This window comes from Halichoerus grypus, chromosome X (assembly GCF_964656455.1).
Source record: "Halichoerus grypus chromosome X, mHalGry1.hap1.1, whole genome shotgun sequence".
NCBI classification, from domain to species: Eukaryota; Metazoa; Chordata; class Mammalia; order Carnivora; family Phocidae; genus Halichoerus; species Halichoerus grypus.
Genome location: NC_135727.1, coordinates 98,671,002 through 98,689,117, shown reverse-complemented (window position 1 = coordinate 98,689,117; position 18,116 = coordinate 98,671,002). Strand labels below are relative to the sequence as shown.

Sequence of the window (18,116 nt, the reverse complement as noted above, 5' to 3'; positions counted from 1 at the left end):
ATATGTGCACTTTTATCAACGAGCATTCAGTTAACAGGATGAAACCGAACATGATTCATTTGATGTTTTCAAAGGTAGGAACTAACTTTGTAGTTTTTTTTTTCCTTTTGAATACCACACTGCTGAGGTAAAGAATGTTGTAGCTTGTGGGTGAGCTCAATAGGGCCAATTAAAACCTGACTACTCTTCCACCATGTTGAAATACCTGACAGAACTTGCTGAGTCCTTGGATAATGGCTTTTTTTTTCTTCTTCTTCTTCTTCTTATTCTGAGCAGACATCTAATTGAGGAGATTTCCTGTTTGGTAGTCAAGCAAAGATGAAAACGAAAGTACCGCATTGTTGGTTCTGACCAAGGTATTTAAAATTTTCCAGTTTTTCACAATGTGATGTTAATTTTAAGCCCTGCTATTTTGTTAATGAAACGTGTGCGTTGTGAAAGAACACATATGTGTACCATAGGAGCCAAAATATGTGCAGAATGCGAGGAGCGTAGCTAGCGTGTTTTGGTCATTCAAAACAAGGTGTAGTATTTTGTGACATCTAATTGACATTGCACCTTGTTAACTCATCGGTGCTTTGAGGGTATAATTTAGCTTCTGTTGTGAGAAGTACTTGCTGACACTTCCTTCATAGCTTAAATGTTTGGAGGGAAAGTGCCAGAAATTTAGATGTTTCACCCAAGTGTTGGGGGCTGGGAGGAATCTCGACACCCGCAGCCCTTTCCAACCAGTGCGTTTGGGAGCAGAGGAAAAGGCCTACGCCCTGGAGCCAGTTTAGCTTCAAGGAGAAAAAGGGAGGTGCTAAGACAAGCTGCCGAATTTCGTCTTTCCGAATTTACCAGATGTCACTCCTGGGTCGGCGTGATAAGGGCCGTGATGGAGAAAGACGAAGTGTGTTTCGGGACACTCCCACCCATTGGAGACCTGAGGAGCAGGGAAGTCACCCTTCTCTTCTTCTTTTGTTTTTTTTTTAAAGATTTTATTTATTTATTTGACAGAGAGAGACACAGCGAGAGACGGAACACAGGCAGGGGGAGTGGGGGAGGGAGAAGCAGGCTTCCCGCGGAGCAGCCCGATGCGGGGCTCGATCCCAGGATCCTGGGATCATGACCTGAGCCGAAGGCAGATGTTTAACCGACTGAGCCACCCAGGCGCCCCTAATCCTTCTCTTCTGATAGTGGGTTGATACCTTTTTCTCTGACTAGAGAGACAGCAGAGGCTAGGTTGAAGAGTATGAAATTGTCATTTTGTCCGTTCAAAATGGTTGAACGGGCCCCGATTCCAGCCATGAGCTGCCCCTCCTCCGTGCATGGGCTACAGTCTCTCCCTATCACCTTATGAAACTGTTGTTTGCCAACTCAGGGTTGGCCTGATTTCAATCCAGAAGGAGTGGGGGACCAAAAAAGAGGCCAAGGGGGGCATTATGGGTTTTTTAAGATTTTATTTATTTATTTGAGAGAGAGAATATGAGCAGGGGGAGGGGCAGAGGGAGAGGGAGAAGCAGACTCCCTGCTGAGCAGGGAGCCCGATGTGGGGCTCGATCCCAGGACCCTGGGATCATGACCTGAGCCAAAGGCAGACGCTTAACTGACTGCGCCACCCAGGCGCCCCCCCAAAGGGGCATTATGTAAGGGGGACAAATCGAATAAAAGGAAGAGGAGACTTTAAATGAAGAGAAGAAATGGAAACGTGGCAGAGAAGCTGTGGCAAACTGCATTTTCTAACAAAGGGTGCCATGTTCTTTCTGGCCCTAAATGCCCTTCCACGGCCTTGTCGCCTTCCAGCAATTGGTAGACTCTCTCTCTCCTCACCCTGAATTTAGGTGGGGCTTTGTGGCTGCTTGGTTAAAATATCCGTGGCCTTCACTTCCAAGGCCAGGCCACAAAGGGCAGCACATGCTCCTGTTGTGTGACATACAGGGTCTCTGGAGATGCTCGCCCTGGGAACCTGGTTGCAATGCTTCGACGAAGCCCGGGCCATGCGAAGAGGTCACATGCAGGTGTCCCGGCTGATGGCCTCAGCGAGGTCACCGCCCACAGCCAGCATCTCCCTGCCAACCCTATGATCGGGCCTTCAACTGAGTCTAGCCCCCAGCCTTTGAGCCACTCTGGCCGATGCCGAGTGGAGCAGAGGCAAGCTGTCTCCATTGAGTCCCGTCCAAATTTCAGACTTGCACACAAAATATTTTCATTCTTTGAAGCCACTATGTGGTGTGTTACCCAATAATGGATAATCGGAGCAGAAACCTTTATCCAAATTTCAGGAGATTGTAGAACTAAGTGAAAGCAATTGAAAGTAGAATGTAGGGTATCTGGGTGGCTCGGCTGGTTAGGCGTCTGCCTTCGGCTCAGGTCATGATCCCAGGGTCCTGGGATCGAATCCCACATCAGGCTCCCTGCTCGGCTGGGAGCCTGCTTCTCCCTCTCCCTCTACCCCTCCCCCCCGCTCGTTCTCTCTCTCTCTCTCTCTCTCTCTCTCAAGTAAATAAAATCTTTTTTTAAAAGTAGAATGTAATTATATAGGACAGGGTCTGTTTTATCACATTTGCCTGAGTAACAGCTTCTAATACACCTAGAACCTTTGGAAATATTCCTCTGACAGCTGGTGTGGAGAAAAGAAGGATCCGAGGTAACATTTTATAGTTAAAGCTCCGCTTGGTAGGCAGAATCATGGTCCCCCAAAAGATGGTTGTGTCCTAATCATCCAAACCTGTGGATATATCTCCTTCCACGGCAAGGGGGAATGAAGGTTGCAACAGGAACGAAGGCTGCTAATCACCTGACCTTCAGATGGAGAAATTATCCTGGAGTATCCAGATGCACCCAATGTAATCACAAGGGTCTTTAAAAATGGAAGTAGGAGGCTGAGTCAGAGTCAGAGTCAGAGTGATGCAGCATGAAGAAGTCGCGATTTGCCCCTGCTGGCTTTGAAGATGGAGAAAGGGGTCATGAGCCAAAAATCGGAGGCAGCTTCTAGAAGCTGGAAAAGGCAGGGAAACAGATTGTCCCTAGAGCCTCCAGAAAGCATGCAGCCCTGCCAACACCTTGATTTTAGCCCAGCAGGACCTGTTTTAGACTTCTGATTTCCAGAACTGGAAGATAATAATTTTGCATTGTTTTTACGTCACCAAGTTTGTTGGAATTTGTTCCAGAAGCAATAGGAAACGGAAACACCAGGCCTCTAGCATGTGGCCAGAAAACAAAAAGGTTAGACTCCTGACACTTAATGCATTCACTGCCTTGGGCTGGCTGGAATATAGAATTTCGAGCACAACAACTTGTTGAAAACAGTACTGAAAAGTTCTTTTCGCCTTCTTTTGTGAAAGAGACTTTATTTTTCTTTTCAGCTCTACTCTTGGTGACAGTAGCCCTGCATAAACAGACACGAGTCATGGTGCTGCCACTGGGAACTTAAAGGGCTTACTTTAAATCTAGCAGCCTTCTTTATTATGTATTTTGTGGCTAAGATCTTGCGCTCTCGCTCTCTTCATTTTTATTTGTTCGATTCTCACTTCTTTCCCTTCTAGAACTATTTTGTGACATTCAGGTGTAGCATTCATTCCTGCAGCCCCACACCACATCATTAGTTCCGTTTTTTTTAATTGAGATATAATTACATGCAATAAAATGTACGGTACCTAGTTTGAGTTTTGACAAATGCACACACCCGTGTAACTGATACCTCAGTAAATGTACACAGAGTTCCCATCACCCTATGAAGTTCCCTCATGTTCCTTTCTGATCCTCCCCTCCCCCACAACCTAGGCAACCAGTCTCCTGAGTTCTATCCTCATCTGCCATTTGGCCTGCTCTTGAGCTTCATATCAATGGAATCATGCAATATCATCTGATCGGTGCTCTTTGGGGGTCTGGCTTGGAGTCTTTTCTCTTTTGCAAAATGGGGATACTACCTGACTGGATTAAAAGTAATAGCAATGAACTACCATTAGGCTCACACTCAGTTACTACTATGACTGGTGCCAACCTCATGTACAATCTTATTTTTTTCCTCACAAAGACCCTATGAAGTAGGTAATAATATTATTCTCATTTCACAGAAGAGTAGATTTGTCTCAAAGACTGCTTGTAGTCTCCCAGTATCTGTTCTCTCCTTGTTTTCCCAATTTTAGCTGGGAACTTGGTCACCCCAAATAGAGCTATAATTCTCTTGCTTCCCTTGCAGCTAGAGGTGACCACGTGACAAGAGTTCAAGCCAATGAGCTGAAAGCATTAAGTTTCATATATGACTTCCAGGAGGTGTTGTTAAAGGATGGGAGAGTACATTTGTTCCTTTCTTCTTGTTGTGAAATGGAGCAACTCGGGCTGGCTGGAGCTCCAGCAGCCATGTTGGATAATAAGGTGGCAGCACTGTGTTTAGAACAGCAGGATAGGGGGGAAGGGACCTGGGTTTCTGCTCATCATGGATGGCCTACCTCTGAACTTTGATTTCAAAAGCCAGAAATAAAGCGCTGTCTTGTTAAGTCACTGCCATTTCTGTTGCTCATGGCCAAATCTAATCCTAACTAATACTGAAACCAGGGTTTGAACAATTTGTTATAAGGGAAGCCAAGTCTTCAAGATATGACAACAATTAAACCATAACTTGTAACGATCCTGAAGTAAGTGTTTGCTAGTTGTTAATTAAATATGTTGACCAGGGAAAGGATAAAAAGGAAACCCTTGAGGAAGGAGATTCTTTTCTTTTAACTGATTTGTTCTTTAAGCCTTTATAAAACAATGCAACCACATTCTAGACTATTCTGACTATTTAATCTGTGAATTTTCCAGGCCTCTTTTTCTTTTGTTTCCTTTTTTCTTCTTTCATTGACTTCATTGCTTATTAGTATATGCACTGATGAGAATTCACACTAGAAGCTTTAGATTCTTGTTAATAACTCTCATAAAGACTTTGAAAGAGCATAAACTCAACCTCAAAGCAATCATTCCTGAATTGGGGCCCACAGGGAGTGAGAAGGCAGATAAAGGAACTGGAATGTTTCCCAACCCCCCACCCCTCCCCAGTGCAGTGTTGGAAGGCAGAATAAACAGGAAGTGGGGTGTGGGGGGAGGAGTAGCTGGGAGAGAGACTCCAACAAAACAGTCTGCACCTGCTCCACACTAACTCAGAAGGAAAAAAGTTCTAAAACAAAAGGCCCAATCTCTCCCTTTCTCCTTCCCTTCCTTCTCTCTTTCCTTCCTTCTGGGTTAAGGTGCACTGGAATCAAGGGCAAGAGCTCAGATGCGTCTCCAGGAATTTCCAGTCTAACAGGAAAGACCAAATGTAGTAAACAATCCAGCAACACCGAGAGAGAGAATGGAGTCAAGCAGGGCCCTGGGAACATGCAGGAGGAAGTTTACATGAAGTGATGCTTCATTTGGTAAATATTGGGCACCTACCATGTGCCAGATGTTGGGCTATGTGCTAAGTGATGTTAGTGAACATTACACAGTCCCTGCCATCCAACAAACAGACAAACAGGCAATTACCACACAGCTTAATAAGTGTGATGATAGGTGGGTCCACGGCACTGTGCGATCTCAGAAGAGAGGCTCTTACCCAGGCCTGGGGCTGAGCACCAGTCCCTTGGACAGAGCAGCCTCTACAATGAGATCTGATGGAACAGTGTGGATTTGCCAGGGGAAATGCGGTTGGGATGGATTCTCTGGGGCTACGTCTGAGAGCCTGGCAGTGGGGATGGATGGAGGGTGATACTTCAGCAGAGGTCATATTATGAAAAGATTTTTAAAGCATGCTGAGGGTCTGCCTCCTGATACGATGCACGGAGGACACATCGCTTCTGTGATCATCTTGTCCAACATACTCGAATCACATCCAACCGTGAGGAAACCCCAGACAAATCCAAATTGAGGGGCATGCTACAAAATAGCTGGTCTATACTCTTCACAAGTGTCAAGGTCATAACAGGCAAAGATGCAGGAACTGCTCCACAATAAAAGAGATTGAAGGAACAGGATGACTGAATGCCACATACGATCCGGGGCTAGCTCCTGGCCCAGTAATGTCGACAACATTTGTATCTACAACTATATCTCTTTTGCTATAAAGGACATCATTTGTTCAATTGAGAAAATGTAAATGAAGTCTATATATTGTATTAGAGTCATGTTAATTTTCTGATTCTGATTATTGTATTGCAGTCATATGTTGTTATTCTCATTCCTAGGAAAATATACCCTGAAGCATTTAGGGGGAGAGAGGCATTGTGTTTCCAATTTATTCTCAAATGATTCAGAAAAGAGAGAGAGAAGTAAAATGGGGTATCTGGGTAAGGGGTATATGGGAAGCTTTTGAACTATTCTTGCAACCTTTCTGTAAGTTTGAAATTATTTCAAAACAAAGAGTTAAAAGAACCCCCACACTTTAGCATATGGACTTTATCTGAGGACAATAAGAAATGGTGAGCCATGGGAGGGTTTTGTGCTTTCAGATGAAGCCTCAGGGTGCAGTCCAGTGAATGGTTCAATCTGGGGTGGATTCATGGCCATTTCAGAGACTCCTGCAAGAATTCAGATGACCGGGGCACCTGGGTGGCTCAGTGGTTAAGCATCTGCCTTTGGCTCAGGTTGTGATCCCGGGTCCTGAGATCAAGTCCTGCTTCGGGCTCCCTGCTCAGCGGGGAGCCTGCTTCTCCCTCTGCCCCTCTCCCCTGCTGATGCTCTCTCTCAAACATAAATCAAATTAAAAAAAAAAAAGAATTCAGATGACCGATGATGGTGGCCTCCAATAAAGCGATGGCAGTGGAGGACAGAAGCGGACAGATAAAGGAGATTATCTAGGAAGTGGAAAGCAGAGGGTGTGGTTGCATGTTTTGAAGCTTATGGAGAGGGAGGAGTCAGGGATGACCTTTGGGATGAAGTGGTTCCGCATTGAATTTGTAAGATAAGCATGAGAGGCGAAGGAGTAGATTTTAGGAGGAAGGGTTTTAGTTTTAGACCTCAGCTACTAAGCCAGCCCTAGCTACATACAGCCTTCCTCAGCTCAGCGGATGGGAGCTCCATCCCTCCAGTTGCTCAGGCCCAAAACGTTGGAGGTACTCTTGACTCTTCTCTTTCTCTCATGTGTCATATCCAGCGTGTCAGGAAGTCTGGTTGGCCTCTGTCTTCGTAAAATACCAACTACCTGACCCCTTCCCACCACCTTTACTGACGCTGTGCTGGTTCAAGCCACTGTGATACCCCATCTGGATTAGTAGGTAGCTCCTTGCCAGGTGTCTCTGCATCTACCCTATCTCTCTCTACAGTAGCCAGATGGATGTGATTGAAACAGAGCTCCTATCGTGTCACTCTTCTGATCCAAACATCGCAAGGACTCCTAATAACTCTCAGCGTAAAAGCCACCGTCTTTCCAAAGGCCTTCATGACTCTGCACAGAATGGCCTCTAGTGCCTCTCTGACCTTATTTCACCCTCTACCCCTCGTGCACTCTGTTCCAGACACGCCGGCCACTTCGATTCTCCTTCAACTTGCAAGACATGCTCTGGCCGTGGGCCCCTCCCTCTTGCTGTCCTCTCTTTTGGAATGCTCTTTCCCCAGATACCAATGTAAGAGAAATTTCCGAAATGGCAAGGACTTAAATAAGAGAGTCATTTGTCTCTCTTGTATAAAGGAAATATGAAGGTGACGTGTTCAGGGATGCTCTTGTGACCCCATTGGAAGTGTTCTGCTGGGCCTGGGTGTGAAATGTATGTTTTGAGTTTCTCATATTTCCCATTTTCGTTTTTATTTCAGCATAGGGCACTGGTAATGCTTTTTAGCCACATGCTATTATCTAGCGCGACTTGTACAAAGAGCCCCAAGTGTGAGTGAAGCTTTGCTAAAGAGACAGAAAGGACTCAAAATGACAATAAATTACAGTAATATATTTTCTGAGATGTAAACTTCTTTGTGAAAGGAATGCATATATAAATTCATCTGTTTTAACAAACCAGCAGGATCAAGGGGTTACAAGAGTTAAAAAAAAAAAAAAATTAAACACCAGGAGATCATTTCCCAGAATTTGACATATTCACAAAAACCTTTTAAAAGTCAAGGTAAGCAAAATATACATATTATAATATCTCTCAGAGAAAAGACCTTTAGGGATATGCAATATTCTCTGACTCCTGCTTGTCCCTACGTGAGTGACAGGAGGAAATGGATTTTTTATGATCTCTCTTTAAAATGATTGGCTTGTTTCATTTTTTTTTTTTTTTTTTAGTGTACATAAAACCCCACCCTTAAACCCAAGGCAGAACAAACAGCCAAGGGGGTGATGCGTAGCACTCAGTGAGGTGGTGGTTAAGGCAGGAAGACTCCCATGTGCCCTGGGTGACACGGCCTGCAACATTGCAGGGGTGGGGGGGGCGCCCCTGCTTCTGCCAACTCCTGAGTTACCAAGAAATCCTGTTCTAACTTCCTACAAACAAAAGTTCCTTTGGGGGAGGTGTGGTGCAGGTGAGTAGCTTCCTATTTGTTCGAAGGGGTCTTGGCTAAGCAGGAGGCCCCCCAGGTTTGTTCTGCTTAGAAACCCAGGGCACAATAATCAAACCAGAGCCAACACAAATGATTTGTTCTAACATTTCCAGCTCACATCAAGATTTCCCACGCTAATACCTATTTGGGGGACAACTGGGGAAAGGATCGGGATCTTCTAGGTGCAGAACACTGGGAAATAAGGATTGTTCCAGACTTTTCGGCCAGCAGTGATACGGACATTTGGCAAAACACTTAAAGGCGTGCTGCATACATAGCAAGAGGAGGGTAGAGGGTGGGGGCTTGGACACTTCACAGTAGAGAAATGGAACCAAGGAAGATGAGATAGCCTGACCAGCGTGGAAGGTACCCCTGATTATGGCAAGGAGGCCATGAGGAGCAGGGCACAGCTCGGGGGGGGGACAAGCCTGCTGTTGGGGAGAGGGTGGGAGTCCACGTGCAAGGTCAGAGCCAAGGTCTGTGAGAAGAGAGGTCAGGAGGAGTTAATCTCAACATTTTTCCTCCCAGAGGGAAACCACCTTTCAGAAAGGTAGAAATAAACATCTCAGTATCGGTGTTTTGTAAGATCAAATGCATTCCCACCTCAGCAAGCTAATTCCTCCTCCAAAGATGTGTTTGTTAATCTGTAGAACAGCCTAATTCTCCAACATAATGCCTGCTAGGAGTTCTAGCCTTTTCTCTAGAAAGGTCAATTCCGTCCGAATGACTCTTCTTTCATGGAAACACACTAGTGTCTGAAGTGGGTTACGGAGCGCTGATGATCATTCCAAGATAAACTGATCGTCTACATGTGTTGATTTAAACATTTTGCCAAAAGAAACCATTTCTTCTTTCTGTACAGAGAATAATCCTATTTTAAAAAGTAAGTTCTTATTTATGTTGGAAATTCCCTTTTCAAGGTGAGCCCATGACTCTGCATTCATGGACGCCATGTCTTGACTGTTCATAGCAATGTGAACATCACTGTTATATCAGAAAGAAGCCCTGTGGGTAAGTTTTACTTCTTGACTCAGGTGAAAATGGTACCTTTATATCAATGGCAGACAAATTTATTAATTTTGGCCATTTTAGCAATACAATTATCTGTGCTCAGTCTGAACATTATGATTTTCAAAATACGGTTCATTCACAAATGCTTGCAGCTATTGTATTTGAATTCTATTCAACGTTGAAAGGACAGTGTCTTTTGTTTTTAAATCATGCAAATTTAAATGCAGAAAAATAGCCACCATGATATTCAAATCTGACGTTTTAATCACCTACGTCAAAGAAGTCAAGGTTCCATTTTCATGGCAAACATAGTTTGCAGACCTTGTTGTTTCTTTGTATTTGTCCCTAGGGTGTGTTAGGGGGTCTTACAAAATCTTCACACCAAGAGAGCTACTGGATTTCATACTATCAGGCTGACATCAGAAATGTCCTTTCCTGAGGGTTTTTCCCTGTTGAAAAGCAGATGATTTTATAACCTTCAAACGCTCACCTGAATAAGGGTTGTACCTTACTGAGGGATAGAGTGAGAAGAGACATACAAAATACTGAAAATCCAGATGTGAAAAGAGTAATGTGATGTATGGAGAAGTTGCCAAAATGGTAATCCTGAGTATATGAACAGGAAGCACCCAAGAGATGACCTTATTTGTCCCTTTGGAACAGAAGTGAAATGGCCTGCTAGGAGCCTGTTCGGACTACAGGTGTACCTCATGCTTCTCCTGATACTTACAGATTAAGGAGGCATCTACTCTCTTCAAAGTTAACTCCATTTGTATATACTGTTTCTCCCAAAGCAATCTCTTTCCATTTAAATAACCCCAGCTGCCTTTAAAAAGTCTTGCATGAGAATTAACTTACATATGATCCTTAAATACTCAGTAAACATTAAAGTGTCGTATGAATGCTTAATCTTACAACAGGGGGACATAAATCTACCTGAAAATAAAGATGTAAAAGGCAATGCTAAATTTCCATCAGATTGTAACTAAAAAAAAAATAATGAAGACATTTTAGTATTATAATTCTTGTAAGGTGAGTAGTAACTCCATATAAGATTTTAACAAATGCTTCTAGTCTAATGCTCCCCCCACCTCGATTACTTTGAAATGCGTGAAAACACTCTGATGAAGCAGTTGCTTATACAAATATCTGTGGTCTGTTATTTATGTGTGCATTGAAAACCAGACAATGGAATTCATGAAAGGTTAGAGCTGAAATGAACCTTTGAAATCTATCTAGTATATTTCCCATTAATTAGTCTGTGACAGAGGCAAGATTCAAATTTAGGTCTCTCTACTTCTCCATCGTCATTTCGTTCATTATAGAGTTCCTTATTGTCCCTCTTTAAATTATTTAATTTTTGAGAAAATTAATAATTTTACCAATGCTCTTTTAAAATTTTATCTTTGGGTATGAATGTCTAAAATTTGGGAGATATCACTTACCAGCTCCGATGGGAGAGTATGGGAAAGGATCATTTCATAATGCATATTATAAATCATTTTTAAGCCTAAGAAATAGCTCTCTGTGCCTCAAATTCAGGGTGCTTATTAGCAAAGTAAGTCTTTACTTTGAACCTTGAAGAGATTTCATTTTCATTTATGAATTCTGTAAACTTTTTCTTCTGTGATGGTCATGTTGAGTCCCTGTTTAAATCAAAGATTAAATCCCCAAACTCACTGTAGGAAAATAAATGTTCCAAGTTTTGGTTGTACAACTTTAAGAAAAATCTAAAGTTCTTTTTTTGTTGTTGTCTCATTCAGATCATAATAAATATTTCATTCCCAATCTAATGGATTTGGCTTGGAGGTACCTTACATAGCCATATTGTGATGTTAGGGTTTGGTTTGTTTTAAAAATTTATAGCAATTCCAAGCAGAAGTTAGATCTGTTCTCACAACTGCCAATACCGCGGGCCATTTTCTATAAACATCTTCTCAAAAAAAAAAAAAAAAAATCAAACACACATTACCCAAAGAAGCAGAGACACAGCTGTTTCTGGTTCTGATCTTAAGAGACAACAACTTTTGCTTGGCCAAGCGCAAGTGAGAAGGGGATTGATGAAGTCTGATCACCTATTCCAAGGAATTCTGCCTGGGGATGGAAAAAAATGGAAGAGGATGTCTCTGACATCACTTACTTATTTTAATTCAAAACTTATTTCTGAGCGGAGATGAGAAGGCAGAAATAGTGAGAGAATCCATATAGTCCAAAATGAGATGAAGAGCCATTTATTTTGTCTTTCTTTTTTAACAATATAAGCCCTTTGAGTTAAATGTATACTTACCATATGACCTAGCAATTCCATTCTTCCGCATTCATACAAGAGAACTAAAAACACATGTTCACACAAAGACTTCTACCCAGTTTTCTTTTTATTCCTGAAACCCCCATACTGGAATCAGCCCAAACGCCCGTGGATAAAGTATAGTAAAGCCATACAATGGAATACCATTCAATAAAAAGGAACAAACTTCTGATACGCAAAACCACATGGATGAATCTCAACATTCTGCTGCGTGAAAGAAGCCAGAGACAGAGGAGAAATAAGTCTTATTCCATCTATATGAAGTTCCAGAAGAAGCAAAACTACTCTACTGATGTAGAAAAACATCAGAATAGTTGTTTCTAGGGACAGGTAGTGAGATATTGACTGCAAAGGAGCCCAAGAGACTTCGGGGTGCTGCCATGTCTTCGTCGGGAGCAGTGGTTATATGAGTGTATATCAGGGTTTCTCAACTTTGTTGCTACTGATAGTTTGGGCTGGATAATTCTCTCTTGAGGAGGGCTGTGTTTTGCATTATAAAATATTTAGCAGTGTCCCTGGCCTTCATCCACTACGTGCCAGTAACACCTTCCCTTAGTTCAGAAGTGATAATTGAAAATGTCTCCAGACAAAGTCACTCCTGTTTGAGAACCACTAGTGTGGTTCATCAGTCCTTATCAAGCTACACACTCAAAATGGGTACACTCATTTGATAGTATGTAAATTATACCTCGATAAAGTAAATAAAAATAAGCCCATGGCGGGGGGTGGGGGGGAGATTAACTTGACAGCGGAGAAACCTGACAAACACTACCTCAGCCAGGTGATCAAGGTCAACATCAACAGTGATAAGTCTTGCTGACAGTATGTACCCTGGATAGGATGTGGTGAGAATTGCACTTCCTCAACACTTCCTAAAACAAGAAAACTCTGAGAAACTATCACAGCCCAAAGGAACCTAAGGAAAGACAGGACAACTAATGTAGTGTGGGGTACTGGATGGGAACGTGCAACGGAGAAAGGACAGTGGGGAAAAAGGAAATCTGAACAAAGTTGGAACTTTAGTTACTAAGAATAACGTATTGATCTTGGTTCACTAATGGTGACAAGTGTACCACACTAATGTAGGATGCTAATAATCAGGGAATCTCTGTGTGAGGTGTATGGGAACTCTCTACCATCTCTGCAGTTTTTTTCTAGAAACCGAACGCTTTTCTAAAATAAGCGTATCGATGCTGAATTTATAGAGCATTCGGAAATCTGACTTATGTCTTTTACTGTTCATTTACGTTGTTCTTGTTTGTTGCCAAAGACATTTTACTGTCATTGTCAACTATCTGGAGACCTCCGATCTCCTAAATGACCTTCAAATATGCTCAGGACATGTTGGGACTAAATAAGATTTAATTAAATTCGGTGAACATTTTTTGAGCACTTACTATATGCCACACATTGAACTAGTTACTGGGGACATGAAGATGGATGAGATCTGGTCCCTGTTCTCCAGGATCTCAATGTCTCAAAGGAGGGCACCATCTGGTGTAATGGTGAAGTTATTTATTACAGGAGCATCAAGGTGGAAAATACTATTTTATGTGAGAGTCTTTTCCTCTCCCACCAAAGAGATTGTACTGATTCTGGCCTAGGAAGGACCCAACCCTGGATTAAGGTGGTAAAGAGCTATTTTGAAGAAGAGAGCAATACAGGTCAATGGGAGGTAGGAGTATGTCTTTGACATGCTGCCATCATCCTCATGACGCTTGCAGTGTTGGCCTGGGGGGCCAGTTGGGAGAGTTTTGTGAGCCATGATATTCGCTTTCTGTATTAATAGCAGAAGAACAATTGTATTCTGCCACATGCTTTAGCTGCCTGATTGTAGGCCGACCTGCAAGTCTTCCTATGGCTGTGCTTATACACAGCTGGACAGATGTGTGGAAGATTCGGGCCAGATGTGGGATAAGTCCCTGAAACTTCCTGCATCTCTGTTTCCTTATCTGCAAAGAAAAGAAAACCTCACGCTTCCTGGAGTGGTTGGGGTAGGGTAAAGAAAAAAATTCTTTTTTTTTTTTTAAAGATTTTATTTATTTATTTGAGAGAGAGAGAATGAGAGAGAGCACATGAGAGGGGGTAGGGTCAGAGGGAGAAGCAGACTCCCTGCTGAACAGGGAGCCCGATGCAGGACTTGATCCAGGGACTCCAGGATCATGACCTGAGCTGAAGGCAGTCGCTTAACCAACTGAGCCACCCAGGCGCCCCCCAAAAAAATTCTTTTAATAAGTGGTTAGGTGCTTCACAGATGTTGGTGGGTTTTACTCTCCAGATCTCTATCTCGACCTGGGACTAACATGGACACTTTTATCCTGGGCTCCTTTCCGTTTTAGAATCTTCCCTAGCATGAAGGAGATGGCATGGCATGGTGATTAAGAGACTTTGGAGTCCACGAGACCGTGGATTTAAATCTCAGCTTGGCTGTTTGCCACCTGCGCAGAGAGAAGCTGCTCTTCCTTCGCAGATTCCGGTGAGGATTCGGTGAAATAATGAAATAATGAAATACAGTTAAGCGCCAAGCACAGTGCCTGGTCGGCAGCAAGCCCACATGATGATGAAAGTTGTTATTCGATCCCTTTTCCTCACCTAAGTTCCACTGGAATGTAAGCTCCGTGAAGGCAGGAACTTTGATTTCCTTTGCAGATGTGTCCCAAGCACCTGGAACAGGAGGCTAGCATATAGGGGGTGCTTATGAAATACTTGTTAGATGAATGAATGAATGAATGAATGAATGAATGAAAGAAACTGTGGGCTTTACTTCAGGCCCTGTCTGCCACACACACTATGGAAAACACTCTGGTAGGGACAGAAAACTGTGGGCCCAAGGAATAGCTGTGTAATTTTTTAATATCCCAATAGTCCCACTGCCTCAGGCGGGCAGGTGATCCGTTCAAGCTCCCCCGCTGTGGTGGGCTGAAGATGGCCACAAGTTTTTGATACTCCTCCCATCGAGAGATGGGGTCCGGGTCCCCTCCCCTTGAATCTAGGCAGGCTCCGTGACTGCTTTGACCAATAGAATATAACAGAAATGAGGTTGTGTCAGTTTTCAGGCCTATCCTACGTGAAGAGGTAGCCTCCATTTTGTGTCTCTTGGAAGCTAGCCACCATGTAAGAAGCAGGACCCTGAGACCACCATGCTGTGAGAGGCTAAACCTACATGGAAAGGCCTTGAAGAACAATATAAATGATATACCATGTGGATACAACGGATAACTGGAATATCAGCCATGGAGAAAGTTTCCAGTTGTGGAGAAAGAAACTCTAAAGTGCACAGGGACCATGAAGTTTGGAATCTGAGGAGCCACTTACCGGTTTTCATCTTCCCCTCCCCTTTGTGCCCAGAAATGAAACTGATGACCTACCTACTTTGAGCAGAGAAGAGAAAGAGGTAATTTGCCACGTCAATGAACCCAACAATCCCTCTTTGGGGTGACGTTATGAAAAAGGTGGGCCACAAGCTTCCCATAATACCTTTAATGGCCAATGTGGTCGGCAGCCACCAAGATTCCCCCAGTGATTCTCATCTCCTGGTATTCACATCCTTGTACAGTCTTTTCCCAGGTGAGGAGGGCTAACCCGAGTAACTAATAAGATAGTATGGGAGTCATGGAGTATGGTTTCTGAGGCTAGGTGGAAGTGAGCCATCTGGTAGCAGATCGATCATCCTTATTCAAGCCTTCAGAGGAATGCAGCCTGGCTGCTGACATCTTCGAGTGCAACTTCATAAGAGGCCACCCATGACGCAGGAGAATTTATAGCCAAGCTGCTTCCAGATTTTTAACCCACAGAAACTGTTAGATAATAAATGTTAATTTAAAGTTTGGGGGTGATGTGATAGACAGCAATAAATAAGGTAGCCACTATCCCAATCCATACTGTACTTATTTTTGTTTCTTTGCTAGTCGGTTGCTCTGTTCACTCAGGTGTAGCTTGTATTTGGAACTCAAAGCTTTAACGACATTGTTTTCTGGTTCTGTGGTGTCTCAGGAAACTATATCCTGCTCTATTGATAATCTGTACTCCCTTTAATGGTAAATAGACCCCACCTTGTCATGTGCCTTACAAAAGCCAGGCTCTTTGAGGTGGTGACACTTACAAACCAGCCCAAAGTCCAGAGTTGTCTAAATGGACCCATGTCTAAATGGAACCATTATTACTGCTATTCCTATCTCGGCCGTATGCGACTCTAATTTTGAAAACAAACCAAAATGTTATTTGTATGGGGAAATCCATGCTGAGACCCAGCTAGGCCATATCATCAGGGCATGGATCTCCCAAGCATGTGCATGCGCAGACCTACAAAGAAAAGGGATGATGGAGGCGTGAGCAAATTAGAGGCTCTTATCTTTAGTGACTAGCAGAAGAAGCTCCCAATATTGTGACTTGGACCCTGCTTTTCTGCCTTCTTCCCAAACAGTGTGTTGGCAGTCACACCAGGAACTTCTCACCTGGGCTTTCTTCAAAGTTACTTTTTTAGATGAGTGCTTCTCCAAGGGTTCAGAATTAATTAATCAGAGCAGGGGGTAGTTGTCTACACTGTAGGGAGGAGGTTTTTCACGTGGCCTTCCTCACTCCCCGCCCGTGTGTCTGGCTGTGCTTTCAGAGGCTGACGACTGCCTCGGTATGAAATGATTAGGGAATGGTGAAGAGGACCCCTGAAAAGGTCTGTCCCCCCACCCCCGCTTTAGCAGGGGGAGACAAGAAAGAATAGACTTTGGGGCGCCTGGGTGGCTCAGTCGTTAAGCGTCTGCCTTCGGCTCAGGTCATGATCCCAGAGTCCTGGGATCAAGCCCCGCATCGGGCTCCCTGCTCCGTGGGAAGCCTGCTTCTCCCTCTCCCACTCCCCCTGCTTGTGTTTCCTCTCATTGTGTCTCTCTCTGTCAAATAAATAAATAAAATCTTTTAAAAAAAAAAAAGAAAGAATAGACTTTGATAAGGCTGAGAATAATTTCAAGTCTCAAGACCTTTTGTCAACTGGGGCCAGAGAACCCAAGAATGGGATTCTGAGCTAGGAGTGTGTTGTTATCTCTGCAGGAGAATTTTAAGAGGAGAATCAGCCATGGGCTCACCTGAATGTTTTATATTTTCTTGTCCTGTAAGTAGGACACTGGATCATATAACCTCAAAAATCATTTGGTCCAACTCTAAGACTCCATGAAGAGTCTACGTGGTGTGGTTTGCTCTCCAGAGAACATATTGCTTTCTCATTTGGATGAGAACCCGGGAGGCTTACTAGCTGCCATCTTTAGCCAATGTAGTCATGGTCGCACAAGTTGATTCTGTTGTTCCACATCTTTCTCTTCGTACAATTTCATAAAGCAGGTTTATCCCCAATTTGAATATCTCATGAATATATAGGGAGAAAAGTAGTTAATTACCTTCGCATCAAAATAAGTTCAATAAAGCTGAACGGGAACAGCAGTAGAGGTTAAAAGTTACTCCAATTCATGGACTAGGAACAGGATGAGAAGGGAGATAATTTATAGCCAACCGGCAGCTGGAAGGGTAGTGAATTAATAAGGCCACAGTCACAGACCTTTAATTGATGGCTCTACCATCTGTATAGAAACCGTGTGTAACAAAGAACGCGTAGTTTGGGCACGGAGCTCAATGTGACTCTGTGATCGAGTCACAGAAAAAGCGATGACCAGAAAAAGATCAATTTAATCCTCATAGTTTATGTTGCTCGGTCTACCAGTTGAGAATGTTTTCTCAGCCATGGCTTAATGAACACCTCATTTTTATGATTCCACTGGAGAAGCTTCTACAACAACATGATAACAACAGGACCACAAACCTTAACCTAACAATTATCTTTTTCGGGCATGTTCTGGTCAGGTCTCTCAAGCGAGCAAGGAAACAACCACCATAAAAATGATCTGTATGCATTTGTGTGAACTTGACTTCTGCCTTGGGTCCACATTTCTCTAGCTCGGGCCATACTCAGGGTGCAGATGCAAAGGCCCTGTTTCCAGGAGGCTCCCATGTGGTGTGTCTGCAGTGATTCAGACTGAGGATCATGGTCTGCTTTATTTGGCCCCATTGGTCAGGTCACTGTGTGGATCTCTGACACGTGATGATTGCAGAGGGTTGAGCATCTTCACAAGCACCCGCAGGTATGTGAAACTTGCTAGATTGAAGAAATGGAGAGAAGGGATCTGGTCGCCTCTGGTAATCTGTGCAGCAAGGCAGGGTTATATAGAAAATCCACCTCGATCCATCCATCTGATGCTGAGCTCATAGAGGTAGAGAAATGAAAACAAAGAAAGCTGAATTACTCTGGGACCCCAGCAAAGCGAGTATGGGGGTGCTCCTATGA

The 18,116-nt window shown here is 43.5% G+C and overlaps 1 long non-coding RNA gene across 1 annotated transcript; it reads left to right on the top strand.

Moving 5' to 3' along the window:
* The first annotated feature begins 9 nt into the window (after window positions 1-9).
* On the top strand, window positions 10-16,671 carry LOC144380597 (uncharacterized). The gene is made up of 3 exons (XR_013444807.1): window positions 10-74; window positions 277-356; window positions 14,131-16,671. It is a non-coding gene; the product is annotated as an uncharacterized LOC144380597 (long non-coding RNA).
* Window positions 16,672-18,116: the final 1,445 nt, after the last annotated feature.